A 15,580-nucleotide genomic window follows, 5' to 3' on the forward strand; every position below is an offset into this window, starting at 1 on the left:
CCATGACAATGGAGAGCCAGAAGAAAGTCACATTTGACGTGGCTTCTGCCCTCTGTTTGCGACCTGCACATGCAAAGCAGGTCACCAGTTTCCAAAGGGCAGCTGCCCAGGCTCGCTAATTATACATAGATATTTAAAAGAAAGAAAAGTCCTCAAAATATTCATAGATAGAATTGCTTAAGAAAAAAATATCTTTCTAGACCAACAGATTGGCTCTCTTCAGATCTCAAGGAGTTTACAAGTGAATTGGCCTGAGGTGGAGGTCACAGTGGACCTCAGCACAGAAGTCACTCCTTTCGAATCCCTGGTCCCTGGTCCCCCAGGCCATCAGTCTCGCCCCCTCCTCCAGCAACTCAGAGCAGGAAATTAGAGAGGGAACCAGAGGTGAGCCAAGATGCAAGAGGGAAGAGATATGGGAACATAGGTATATGTATAACTGATTCACTTTGTTATAAAGCAGAAACTAACACACCATTGTAAGGCAATTATACCCCAATAAAGATGTTAAAAAAAAAAGAACAAATAATGACACTAGCTAATACTTATTAGGACCTTCCGTATGCCTGCAGTTTTGTTACTTTCAACATGTCATTAGGATCCCATTACAGACTGGGAGGTGGGTGTTAGTTCCCCCTATCTTACAAGGGAGGAAACTGACTGGGATTTTCCTTCCACTTACTCAGCCAGTAAGTAGCAGGACTTGGCTCCAAACCTGAGTCCATCTGACTCTAACGAACATCCTTTGTCCATCACACAGCAATAAAGAGGAGGAGTTTTCCTGGGAAGAGGTGATGGGAACAAGGAAGGAGCATCATTAAAGTGAGGGGTAAGGGAGAAGGCTCAGGTGGTGAATCAACAAATGTTTAATGAGCACATGCTACACACAGGCGTTCTGCCAGGTGTCTGCTGGGAGGACACCAAGGAAATCGGTCCCTCCTGGCATCTCCCACCCCGGCACGGGTCCAACGTTCACCTACTAGTCAAGCCAGGAACTGGGGCAACACTCATGACTACTCTCTGTCCCTTACCCCCCACTTCTTGTAACTTCCACCGTCTTGATCCTTCTGTGTGCCATCTGTTTACTCTGCTCATTTGCAAAATGGGGATAGTCAGGTGCCTACTTCATTAATGCAAAAGTAGGTAAAGTAATTAGTACAGCCCAAGGCACACAGCAAGTTCTCAGTGATAGAACATAGCCAGAATAGTCACAGAAAGTTCCCAGCTCGATCATGTTAGCTGTCACTATCGTGCTTTCTTTCCCTGCACATTGAAATGATGGTGAAACTGACACTTGAGTCCTCAGAAAACAAGATCAAATACAGAGAAAACTAGGGGTGGGTTTGTGGCCAACAGGGCTATTCTCTTTTGCTAAATACACCTTGTGGTGTCAGGTATCTGCATTTTTCCCGTGCAAGATCTTATTTTCCTCTTATCTATTCAGAGTTTATAATTTCTTCCAGACCTAAATGAAATACAAGCTTTCTAGGAATGGGCTCCCTGACAAAGTATCTTTTAAAGCAGCAATGTACAATAGAAATATAATGTGAGCACATATTTAGAAATTTTTAATTTTATGTAGCCACATTTAAAAGATAATAATAGGGCTTCCCTGGTGGCACAGTGGTTGAGGGTCCACCTGCCGATGCAGGGGACATAGGTTCGTGCCCCGGTCTGGGAGGATCCCACATGCCGCAGAGCGGCTGGGCCCGTGAGCCATGGCTGCTGAGCCTGCGCGTCCGGAGCCTGTGCTCCGGGAGAGGCCACAGCAGTGAGAGGCCCGTGTACCGCAAAAAAAAATAATAAAATAAAATAAATAAAAGATAATAATAATTATTGTAATATAAAATTTTTATTTAATGCAGCATACTCAAAATATTATCATTTCATTGTCTACTCAATATAAAAATTACTAATGAGGGATTTTACACTCTTTTGTTTGTACTAAGCCTTAAATACCTGGTGGCTATTTTAAACTCACAGCACATCTAAATTTGGACTAGCCACATTTCCAGTGTTAATAGCCACATGTGGCTAGAGGTTACCATTTTGGACATTGCACCTTTGGAGCAAGCTAAGACTGTTGCTTTAAAGACCAAAACATCTCCTGCATTAATTGCAGACGTGTGTGTGTGTGTGTGTGTGTGTGTGTGTGTGTGTGTGTGTGTATCATTAGAGTAGCAGGTGGTCTGGCTAGTCTCTCTGCCCCCAGGGATTGTGTGAAGAAGTAGCCTGCTTCTAGCCAAAGCAAATCACACAACCCATCTAAGGCCCTGGTGATAGTGCATTCATAGAGTTTCACACCCCAGCACACAAACAGGCTCTGGGTAAATAGGCTTTTAAAACTATCTTCAGGTGTGTAACCACCCCTGCCCAAAACCAGATTCATAGAGACAACACTTCTGCATCCCAATACTCCGTTTTAAATAAGCACTCAGATCTCTCACTTTCTCTAGCTCCCTGGCAAAGACACAGTTCTGAATAATTTATTCATCTTTTACAGGTTTCCTGAGCACCTACTGTATGCTGGGCACCATGCTAGATGAATAAGGTATGGCTCCTGGTCTCAAAACTGTCAATGAGGGACACAAGTAATATTAGGACCAGCCTCTTTTTCCTGATCTTTTTTGGAATTCCAATAGGAATTATCATGAATAGGTCCCAGAATGGGAACTTTCCTGACTGCCTGGCCTGGGAGCTGGCCTCTGTTCTTGGCTTGGGTTTCATTTGTTCATTTGCTATACATTCTCTCCCCTCAGGAGCACCTAAATTAGCTGCCTTGAACTACCTCCATTACTTAGTTCAAGGTCACAGTATGTGTCAGTTCCCCAGGGCCATCCAGGTAACCTGGAGAAGGGATGCTTATCTAACTGGGTCTCTGAACCAGGCTGGTCTGGACCCTTGGAAGATGCAACTGCCCTGTGGAAGCTGAGATGGGGAAGCCTGTGAGAGGAGCAAGTTTGGAGGTGAAGGTCAGTAGTTCAGTTTCGAAGATGACAAGTGGAGGCGTTGAGATGGCTACGGAATATATGAGTCTGAAGTTCAGGGATGAGAACCTGGCTAGAAATAGAAATTTATGAGACATCAGCATATAGATGATATTTAAGCCCAGGAACTTAGATAAGATGACTGAGGGAGAGAGAAGACAGAAAAGATTAGAGGTCCAAGGACTGAGCCTTGGGGCATGCGAACATTTGGGGGCTGGAGGAATGATGAGACCAGCAAAGGATTGTGAGGAAGTGTAGTTCACAAAGTAAGAAGGAAGTCAGAAGAGTGAAGTGACAAAGACCCAAGTGAAGAAAACGTGCCACAGAGGAGAGAGGGATACACTGAGCAAAGGGGATACACTTTAGTTCTGTGGCAAATAAAATGAGGACTGAGAATTGCTCAATGGTTTTAGCAACATGGAAATCATCAGCAAACCTGATGAGAGCAATACCTTTGGATTGTTGGAGGCAAAAGCCATATTATAGTGGATTCAAGGCAGAATGGAGGATAGCTATTGAATACAGCAAGTATAGACAACCTTTCAGAGATATTGCCATGGATGGAAGCAAAAAGATGAGGCAATGGCTAGAGACGGACAAGAGTTTTGTGTTTTAGTAAGAATGTAAGAAATTATAGCTTGTTTACATGATGATGGGAATGACCCAGTAAGGAGGGGGAATTTTAATAATGCAGGAGAGAGAAGGCTAATTTCAGGAACTATGTCCTTGAATAGAAGAGAGACGATGGGATCTAGTGTAAAAGTTGAGATTTGGGACCAAAAGAAACACAGATTGCTCATCCATAGCAAAAGGAGGGAAAGCAGAACTTTCTGGTGTCAAAAATCAAGAAACAGCAAAATTAAAAGCACCAAATAAATAAAATAGTACTAAGAGTTTATTGTGCACGTAAGAACAGGGAGTTTCGCAACTCCCATTGTGAACTGGGAGATTTCAAGTTCAAAACTGATATGAGGGACTTCCCTTGTGGCGCAGTGGTTGAGAATCTGCCTGCCAATGCAGGGGACACAGGTTCGAGCCCTGGTCCGGGAAGATCCCACATACCGCGGAGCAACTAAGCCCATGCACCACAACTACTGAGCCTGTGCTCTAGAGCCTGCAAGCAACAACTACTGAGTCCACGTGCCACAACTACTGAAGCTTGCGTGCCTAGAGCCCATGCTCCGCAACAAGAGAAGCCACGGCAATGAGAAACCCGCGCACCGCAACGGAGAGTAGCCCCCCGCTCACTGCAACTAGAGAAAGCCCACGTGCAGCAACAAAGACCCAACACAGCCAGAAGTAAATAAATAAAATAAATAAATTTAAAATAAAAATATATAATGAGATGTCTTTAAAAAAAACTGATATGAAACTCAGTGGCACGATGTTAGAGGGTGAGGAAGTGGTTTCCGCTTTGCAATAATTGGTTATTACAACGGAGGTTTCAAGATGACAGGGGACTGGTTAAAAATGATTACCTTATATCACTTTAGGAAGATGACTAAAGTTTCTCTTATGATCATCAGAGACATTTACAAAAAATAATCTAAGTTATGTTCCACTTTTGTTCATTAAATAAGCTTGATTTAGTTTTGCTTAGGTGGCTTAAATGGTTTTGCATGCTAGGGAATTTTCAAGTCTGGTCTCCATTTTGTATTTAAATTTAATAATTCCCCCCTTTTGGCCATTCTCTGAGCAGGCTGAAAGTATGACCAACTAGCAGGGCATTACTCTCAGTTACCACTTCCAATATAGTCAGGCCGAAGAAAAACATAATCACTGTTTCCACTAGCTGAGTCATCTGGACAGAGGGTCACGTCATCACTGTTACCATCATTGGTACGGTCATTGTTGAGTTCTTCCAGTTGTCTGATCCTGGTGTGTGAGTGGCTGCCTAAAAAGGCATTTAAAACCCTTGAAAGAATACAACGTACTAGAGAGGTTAATATGACAACTATAAAGAGAATAATAGCCAGGGATTGAAAAGTTCCCTGGAACAGAGATTCCCAGGGGCCGGTATTTAGCCAATTAAATAAACCAAATAGGTTACAATCAGATTCAGGCTTTATCTTTCTAAGTCAACCTACATTTTTTTGGGTAACGTGTAACTGGGTTTCTTTTTTTTTCTGAGTTATTTAGAGAGGAACACATGATATACGAGTAGTCACTTGTCCTCATGATTACTTGGGACAGGATAAACATGAGGGGATATTTTATTTTAGGAGGTGATCTTACAGGTGAGCTTCCACATAAATAAGGCCACTATATGGTGTGGTCAATCAGGTAATTTAATAAAGGCATTTCTATGGAAATGAAAGAAAAACAAAGCTTAGTAGTTGGAACAAATTATAGACTCAGTTTCTGAGTTTGGAGAGCAGTCAGTTGAGAACATTCCTAGATTTGAGCTCGAAGCATCTTTAGATGGTGGAACGAGGAAAGCAGTTTCAATCTGATGGATTTTCCTTCTTTGCAGTTTGACTGCCTTTGATGTGTGTGCTGGTGAACTCTCTTGGGTGGCCCACACAGCAGCAGGCATGAAGCTTGTCCATATACGATCCACTGTGGTGGTTTCTCTGAGGTTTACAGGTAGATGGCAAAACCTCAAAGACAATGGACAGGACTAGAATCCGATAACAGGTACACTATAGTTTTTCTATTAAAACATAAATGTTTTCTATAGTCATCCCGTTTTTATCAAAGATAATTACAGTGAAACTAATTTGTCTGTAAAATAAGTCTCGATCTATTAAATGTGGCTTGATTATTTACATAAATTTAGCAATCATAATGATTCTACTCATATTCTCAAATATGACATTCCGGTCAAAGCTTTGGTACTATCCAAGGGGCTTTGTTGGCATAAAGTCAACCTCAGTCCCCTAAAATTGTCTGGTAATAGGGAATCTCAGATTAGATCTTAAAAAGTCTCTTTAGACTAAGAAGCCAAGTTAAGGATTTGTCTAATTGTGTCTTGTTACAAAGAGAACAGATTCTTATTGAACTTATATAAATACATATATTGCTCTTTTATAAGAAGAGAGAGCAAATCTTTTGAAATCTTCTGGAAAACCCAAGTTAGTTTGAAGTCAAAAAGAATTCAGAATTTGATTTGGGGAAGTTCGTCAAAAATGTCAAAAGATTTAAAACACTTGTTCAAACAGGATCACAGATAACTGAACTAATACTCAGTTATACATTCAACCAAAGTGACAAAAGATTTCAAAGGCAAATACAGAAAGTTACATAGTCGTAAAAAACAAAGAAACAAACAAACAAAAACACCTAGATTGTGTAAACTTGAAAAACATTTGGGTTAGTTTCTACATTTCTAAGAGTTTTAGGAATACTTAATTTATATAAGTACTTATTTGTATTCAAGCCAATTTAGTAGTGCTCTTTTAAAAACATCCCATATATGTAATATACATACATAAATATATATACACAAACATATAAACAGACACAGAGACCTTATAACTTTCATTTAAAATCTTTTGCCATGTCTCAAGTACAATAATACGAAACTCAGAAGAATCACTGGATCCAAATCGTGTTTCTGGCAGAAGGACTAAGTTAAGATTAGCTGCTCAGATGCCAAAGATTTTTACTACAGATTTTTTACTTGCATGCTGTAAGGATTTTTTTTTTTTTTTTAATTAGAGAAGCTGTTTTTGGAGTCATTTTGTCTTTTAGAAGCTTCTGCACACCGATCCAAGAATGCATTTTCCGAAAAGCCACAGGACCCTGTCCGTATTCAGTGTACAAACAGGAAGCAGGAGTTTTTAAGGGAGAAAGAGTTTGGATCCGGAGGAACCCATCTTTGTCTTTAGATTCCCTAAGATGTTTTAACTATGAGAGACCCTATTTTTCAACAGCCACTCCAAAACACAGGGAATCAGTGTTTCTTGCCTTTTGAACAGAATAGGATGACTTACCAAGAAGCTACAGCAAACAGAACATAAGTACGCACAATAAAGTCGGGGCACTCAAAACGCAAAGGGAGCAGAGCTCGGATCCAAGAGAGACCTGCCCCCAACTTCAGGTCGGTGAGAAAGCAGTGACCTCAGGGGCTCCGTGGGAACCAGCACCTGGTGGCCCAACGGCCTTGGAGTCATTGGCGACCTTTTTTGACTCCTACTTCTGATGTCAGAAATTGTCAAAAATCCAGAAGTAGCAAAATTAAAAACGCCAGTTCAAGAAAACCATATGAGTAAGAGTTTATTATGCATATAAGAACAATTCGTGAACTAGGAGCTGTCAAATTCAAAACTGGCATGAAACTCAGGGCGTGATGTTACAGGGTGGCTTATAAAGTGAAAATGAGAGAGTTGCTTAACCTTTACAATATTTGGTTATTACAGTGGGGGTTTCCAGACAGCAGGGGATTGGTTAAAAGTGATTGTCTCATACCATTTTAGGAAAATGGCAAGTTTCTTTACAGCACAACTTATAAAGTAAAAATGAGGAACTTGTTTAACCTTTACAATGATAGGCTATTACAAGTGGGGTTGGGGACAGCAGGGAATTATTTAGAAGTGAGTATCTCATACCATTTTAAGAAAATGATCAGGTTTCTTTTATGATGATCAGAGGCATTTAAAGAAAGAACCTAAGTTAAGTTTTGCTTGTGTCCATAAGCTAGATTTAGTTTTGCTTCTGTGGCTGAAATGGTTTTGTTTGCTCAGGGAGTTTTCAAGTCTGGTCTCCATGTTGATTTTCACGCTGGGCACAGATGCGTGTTGGTGGATGGATCTGATAGTGAGAATGCGCGCAGGCTCTATTCTGATGGCTTCCATGTTCTCAGTGAAATAGCGAGCCAAGATCATCAACCGTAGTGTACATGGGGAAGGTTTGAGGAGAGAGAAAGTAGAAATTCATCAAATGTGAAAGTGTAAGTGGACCCAAGAGATGTAGTAGAACTGCCCACTGGAAGTTAGTGGGCGTGAGTTCAAGGCCAGGGGCTGTGTGTATCTCTCCCGTCCTGTTCAGCTGCATGAGTGCAATTACAGGGCAAGGGGACCGTCGGATTTAACCAGGGCTGGAATTTTGAGAGAGAAGCTAGCAAGGGGAGCACATACGTAAGGGTGTAAATATAATTATGGGGCCACAGAACTGAAGGTGGGTAAGGAGGGAGTGCGGCCATGATGGGAGGAGATGAGGGCCAGAGAGAGGATGGGAGAGGCTCAGTCAACTGCAGGGTCTGAGTCAGGGTTACTTCTTAGATTTGGGGAACAGACAGAGTGAAATGAGTAGATGAGATGTGAGGTCACAGAGTAAGATGACTGGAGACGAGGGGCTGGTGACTGGTAATGACAGTCAAGGGTATGACTTGGGAGGATGGTAGGGTGGGGTGAGATGGATTGGAAGCGGAGAGGTCAAGGAGCAGGTGGGCTAAGGTAGAAAGGATCCTCTACCAAGAATTATGGCAGGAAGATCGGCTAGGGTGATGGCCAGCAGGAGGTAAGGGCTTCAAGAACAAGGGGATGTGTGCAGGGTTGGCGAATGTCAGCAACGTGGAGGGGAAGCGGGTGGTAGAGGAAGACGGCGCAAGATCAATGCCAGGACTTTAGGGGGCAACGAGCCTAACAGCCAAGCGCACAGGCCAGAGCCAGCCTGCCGGGGTTTGCATCCCAGCCCGGACGGTGATTCTCTGTGTGACTTGCCGTAAGTCATGTGACCTCTCTGAGCTTCAGTCTCCTGGTCTGTAAATTGAGGATAGTAACCAAGCTGAAACACAATGGGGTTGTGAGGACTGAACAGACCCCAGTCCATGGCGAGTGCCACCCAGGTGTTTGTCATTGTCACTATGAGGGAGGCTGTGGATATGGACGCCAAAGCACAGAGCAGCATTTATGAAGCAGTACAAGGTCATTCAGCTCGTAAGTTGTTCCGGGACCGCCAACCCAGTCTGTCCAGCTCTGAAGCACTGGAGACACTACTCAGATGATAATGGAAGATAGTTACAGTCAGCACAGGTGACAGACGTGACGCTCCCCTGGCCCAACGAACTGTGAGCTGAGAGTCCTTTGCCCCCTTCTCCCCTCTCTGTGATCAGACACCCTCTCCACGCAGCAGACCTTCCCCTCAAGGCCCTGGTGCTCTCGGGAAAGCACCTGACATTTATCCCTGCTGAGATGGGAAGGACTTGAAATAGGATGCCTCGTTCCCTCAGACCTTGGCTTTGACACAAAAGGAATCAAGTACCAACGATGGATTTCCCTGATGAGAAGGGGGTCCACTGGGGATGCTGCCAGGCCTTCTATAGTCCCCTTAAATCCCCGCCCTGCCTTTCCTCACGGCTTCCTCTCATGGCCAACACTGGCCTTGCTGAGCAGCCTCGGTGGACAGCTGTGAAGCCCCTGATCCCAGGGTGGGTGGCAGCAGTGGGCAGTAGCCCCGGAAGGTCAAGAAATGGGGGTCGGCCATTGGAACAGAGATCCAGTGGCCTTACAGGAAGTCATATGGACCCAGAGACGTGAAGCCACTAGCCTGAGGTCACACAGCTGCTTGCTGGTAGGCAAGGGCTGTGACCAGGTCATCTGTTGCCCAGCCCTGAGGTCTTTCCACAGCCCCACACTCAGGGACAGACTCGGGAACTGACAGCCAGACAAGGACTAGGGGTGTCATTAACCACATTTAAAACACCTTTTTTAATGAAAAGTCGTGGCAATGAGCCTTCCCCCTCACTTTGCTACACTGAGAGTTTTGTCATTGCACCATATGCCACAAGGACCAAGTATAGATTTTTGTGACAAAATTAGCAAGGCTACTAAAGACTGTTAAAGGAAATCATCAAAAAGCCGGAGTTAGAGGCAGGGCAGCTAAATTGTCCTCCTGTGCTCTGCAGCACGTCCAGACCACCCATCCAGGCCACCCATCCACCATCACTTTCCCACGCCATGCTCCCAGGTGGATGTGGCCTGGGACAGAAGAGCAGACAGAAGAGCATGATGGAGAAGGTGGGGGGAGAGGGGGAGGGATGATAACAAGCACGTGTCATATCCTGCTAACTATGTGCCAGGTGCACTCTGCTCTCCACAGCCCTTTGAAGCAGCTATTGTTATTATCCCCATTTCACAGATATGGAAACTGAGGCACAGACAAGTAACAAGATTGAAAATAAACCAGATCCTGGCCTAGGAAGATCGAAGAAGCTTTGTCCATCACGTTCACATTTTTCCCTCCTAGCTGGTGCCGACTTCAGCGCATAAACATGCTCAAGTGCTCCATTTTAATAGAAAGAGTTCCTTCACCTTGTCCACAGCATGCTACTGCTTCAAGAATTTTCTCCTTCTGCCACCAACTTGCTTGAAAGAGAAACAAATCCTCCCCATTCCTGCTTTCTTAGCTCCTGATACCGTGTCACTTCACGCAGGCTTCCATCCCCCCATCACACCCTTACGATGACTCCAGTTGAACTCCTAAGGGTTGGAACCAGCGCTCCCTCCTCCCCAGTCGCCCTCGCTCTCTCCGTCTCTCTCCTGAGACATCACTGACCACCCCTGACCTTGGCACACCCTCCTCCATCATCGGTCACACCTACATCCCCTTCTACCTCTCGGAAACTTAGCCTCAGTCGCCTTCACTAGCTCCTCTTCCTTTGCCCACCTCCTAACTAGCTCTTCCCCAAAATCCCAAGAAGGTTTTTGGGCACAAACATTTGGGCAGTGGTTCTCAGCCCTGGTGAGACATTAGAATCATCCACCCCAATGCCAAAGGCTCTGAATTCATTCGTCTGGGATGCGCCCATCATATATATATATATTTTTTTTTTTAAGTCCTCCACACAATTCTAATGTGTAGCTGGGGTGGCAATTCACTGATATAAGACACTCTCCACATCTTGGATGAGGGGGTACTGGGGACACACTCAGGTAAGAGGAAAGGGCAGAGGAAGTCCCAAGAGGAAGGCAGAAGAGGCTGGGGAAACTTTACCCCCACTCGAAGGGGGTGCCTGATATCTGTCCTGCTTCTGGTTCCTTAAGCCACTTCTAAATCTTTCCACTTCTAACTCTTCCCTAGTAAATCCTAGGGAAGCACCAAGCTCAAAGCAGGCTGCTAGGAAGGAAACAGGGAGTAGAATAGCCCAATTTCTCCTCGTTAAGACAGCACCATAAGAATCGTTTTATTGCTTTATTTGGAGCTTGATTTTTTTATATAAGATCAGGCAAAAATGGTCGTTAGTATTCCACACAACCACAGAGGTGACCCTTGGTATTCAAGGAAAAATAACATAAAGCAACAGACCGTTCACATTAGAATCATGTTCGATGTTACTTTTTTTCCTAACAGTCTTTTCATGATTCAAATCATTAAATGGGGAATTCCATTCCATGAGGAATCAGTGAGGCTTCATTCCAGGAGCACGGACTGGCCATCAGACCGACCTGAGTTTTAGTCCCAGCTTGACCGCTTTCCAGCTGAGCCACCTTGGACATGTAACTTATATAAAGGTCACTCAGTTTACTTGTCCGTAAAACGGGGATCATGACACCCACCTCCACCACACCACAGAGCGGTCGTGAAGAATAAATGAGTCAACAATAAATGTTAGTCCTCTTAGTTGAATTTTGAACCTTGAATGTGACTTTTGACCTCGAACCCTGACTACACACTAAACATTCTGTGATAGCAGTTTGACACCATCAGTTTCTACCACTAGCACTTAGGGTGTCCTGTGGCATCAGCCTCATTTGTAGGCAGTCTACGGGGCCACCTGGCAGAAGACCCATCTGCCAAAATATCTTCTCCCAGCAGTTTGCCACAGTGCCGGGAAGCCCGTTGTTACTCACGTGACGGGACTAGAAAGCAGCGTTGTAAGGTGGGAGGGGACCCACACTGGGGTCTAAAGAATTAAACTGACCCCAGTTCTACAAATTTCTAGCCACGTGACCTCAGGCAAACAACTTCACCTTTCTGAGCCTAAGGGTGCTCTGCCCACTTGCATATTATGGCGGGTCAGATGAAACTGCGTATGGCGGGAGCTCTGTCAGTGTCATGAAGAGCCATGGAGAACGTGGGGACGTTAACCTGACATCTCCATTTCGATTTTTCAAAGGCACCTCAAACCCAACAGGATTAATACCAAATGCATGCCATCCTGAATCCACTCCTTCTCCGTGGCTCTCTGCATCTTCCAATGGCACCGCCATCCATCCGTCCACATGGTTGCTCAGGCCAGAAACCCAGAAGTCATTAACTCTTTCCTCTCGCTCACCTTTCTCATCCAGCTTATCACCAAATACAGCCAATTTTCCCTTAAAAATATCTATGTCTATGGACTCCATCCACTCCTCTCCACCACCACCTTAGTCCCAGCCAATACCACTGAGATCTCATGATACCCCCTCTCTCTGTCTCTCTCTCTCTCTCTTTCACACACACACACACACACACACACACACACACACACACGCACACGCACACGCATGCACACACACACACACACACACACACACACACATTAAAGCTGTTAACAAGGGCTCTAAATGCTTTTGAGATAAAGACCAAAGAAATCCTTACCGCAGCCTGGGCCCTGGCCTGACTCTCCAACTCCATTTCTTACCATTTTTCCACCTTCAGCACTGGTCAGCCAGGTGGTGCTTCTTCCCATTCCTAGACGCCACCGTGCCTCACGGCCTTCCCACATGCCTTCCTTTTTTTTCCTGGACACACTCCACTCCCTTCCCCTGATTAATTCCTGCTCTTCCTGCAGATTTTTGCTCCCAGCACCGAGTCACCACTTCCTCAGGGAGCTGTTTCCTGACCTCCCTGACCACGTCAGTCCCCCCTGTTATCCTTCCTGTGGCCACCACCATCTCTCCTCTATAGCACCCAGCATACTGGAAGTTTTATATTTTCTTGTAAAAGAGAATGTTCTGATTTCTTGCTGACCATTGTATTCACAACATGAAGCACAGTGCCTGGCACTTAGCAGGAACTTTATAAATATCTGTTGCATGAGTGAACATGGTTCACAAAGGCAAATTTGTAGTCAACTCTTAAAAGCAACAACAAACCCTCAGGTTCATTTTTACTTTTTGTTAAATAATTTTTTTTTTTTTTTTTTGCGGTACGTGAGCCTCTCACTGTTGTGGCCTCTCCCGTTGCGGAGCACAGGCTCCGGACGCGCAGGCTCAGCGGCCATGGCTCACAGGCCTAGTCGCTCCGCGGCGTGTGGGATCTTCCCGGACCGGGGCACGAACCCGCGTCCCCCGCATCGGCAGGCGGACTCTCAACCACTGCGCCACCAGGGAAGCCCTGTTAAATAATTTTTGAACCTCTTCTGGGCCAAGACTAGTTTGGTGCCTGTTGGAATATCTTTATGCTAGAATGTCTGAAATGCTCTCCCATTCCTCTGAGCACACTTAGGCAAGCATGTCTGGTACAGAGAGAGGGTATCAGATGATTTGCCTTCCCCAGCACCCGATCCTGTTTCCCGGGATCTTCCCGGTGGCTGCTGATGAATCTGCTGACAGCTCTTCCCTCTGGCTTAGGAGCCAGACTTGCCCTACGGAGGGACTCAAGCTCTCCTGAAAATTATCTGGCTGACCTCTGCTCTTCCTATTTGTAAAATCCATAACCAGTAACAGAGCCAGGAACAAGGTTCTGCCCACCGAGGCCTGGGTGGCAGGTGGGGAGCCTGCCCCATCAGCTGGGAGATGATCCTTCCGTCTCCTGTGAGTGGACCCCTGGGAGCCCTGAAGGGAGCCCAGGTACTTCTCCCTGCATCCCACCCCAGGGGGCAGTGCTCAGATATGGCAATGTTTGAGAGAGAGATTTTTCCACAAGAAAATGAGCTTCTGACCCAATGAGATTTAAGCGGACAAAAGATGGAATGTGCTATATTTTTTCTCCTAAGGTCCTGCATGTCACATCCAGCAAAAATAGGTTACTCGTACTGTGGTACCTATTGTCGAAACGTTTATTTGTACAAAAGGAAATGCGGGGGTCGGGGCAGAGGCTAACTGGCAAGGAGGGGGTTGGAAAGGGAAGGAGAAATGAAGGAAGAAAGCAGAAAGAAGGGAAGAGTAGAGAGAAGATACAAAGAGAAAGAGAAATGATGGAGGGAAGGAAGCTCATTCAGGGGAATTTTTTTTATTAAATTCCAACCCAAGGAAGCTGTGTACACAGGCTCCCCGTTTTCTCCTCCTGAAGCCCGAAGGCAAACCAAGATGCTGTGTCAATTATAGAAAAAATCAATGAAGATACTGTTCAGGAGTCCTTTTCACCATTCAGCACGGATGGTATCCTTCACTTTCTAGCACTGATTCATTTACTTTCAGCCTCTCTGGGGGCTGCTGACATATTGCTGTCTCAGAAGAATCGGAAGCAAAATCACCTTTGTTTCTTCCTGCAACTCATTCCTCTGTACGCTTTGTTAGAGGAGTTATGTGACCTCGCTAGGCCTGTAGGGCTGAAGGGCGAGACCTCAACGGATGAAGCTGAGGACTTGGGTGCCTCCTTCCACCAACCTGGCATCCCCTCTGAGGTGTCCAGGGCCCCACAAGGCCTCCAGCCTCTAGGCTGAGAACCTCTCATAGTTTCACAGCCCATTCCCTTCACTGTATCTGTCTGGATGCTAATAAATTAAAACCTACCCCAGTGCTAGGACCCTCCCAGCTCAATAGCATTAAGGAAGGAGGCTTCTTAGAGAGATAAAGCCATACTCCAAAGCAATGGCATTGATGAAGGAGGTGTAGGCATTACAACGCGTGAAGAACATCCCAGACGCAGGCCTTGTAGGTAAGGTATGGCGGCCACCTGTGTGGCTGAAACCCACCATTACAGAGTCATTCATTTGAATAAGTAATACTCTTCTCCTTTGGGTCTCTTTAGATTTCAAACATTTCTAGGGAGGTCAAACCTTCTGTCCCTGTACCGGTTTCCTCTTGCTGCTGTAACAAATTACCAAAAACTTACGGCTTAAAACCACACAAACTTATTCTCACAGTTCTAGAGGTCAGAAGCCTAAAGTGGGTCAGCAGGGCTGCCTTCTTTCTGGGGGCTCTAGGAAAGGATTTGTTCCTTGCTATTTTTAGCTTCTAGAGCTGCCTGCATTCCTTGACTCATGGCCATCTTCCTCCATTTTGAAAACTGCATCGTAGCACCTTCCGATCTCTGTCTCTGTCTCTTTCTGTCTCTCTGTCTCTGCCTCTGTCTCTGTCTCTCTGCTTCCATCATCACATCGCCTTTTCTGACTCTGCTTCCTTTGTCTCCTTCTCTGCCTTTGACCATCTAACTTCCCTCTTATGAGGACTCCTGTCATTTCATTGGGCCCACCCCATAATCCGGGATAATCTTCCCATCTCAAAATCCTTAAATGAATTATGTCTGCAAAGTTATTTCTGCCATACAAAGTAACAGATTCAAAGGGTCTGAAGATTAAGATATGGACATTTGGGGAGAGGCATTATTCTATCTACCACATTCCCCAATATTTCATATGAGTGAATGATGCAATCATATTTCTCCCCAGCTAGGTGACAGGGGAGATCAGGGGAGACACTCAAGAGCTGGGTAAGAGAAGAACATTAGGTACTAACAGGGGGTAGAGAGTGAGGAAATGAGAGGTGGAAGTGACACAGTGTTGACTT

Source organism: Tursiops truncatus, chromosome 13, assembly GCF_011762595.2.
Source record: "Tursiops truncatus isolate mTurTru1 chromosome 13, mTurTru1.mat.Y, whole genome shotgun sequence".
Lineage (NCBI taxonomy): Eukaryota > Metazoa > Chordata > Mammalia > Artiodactyla > Delphinidae > Tursiops > Tursiops truncatus.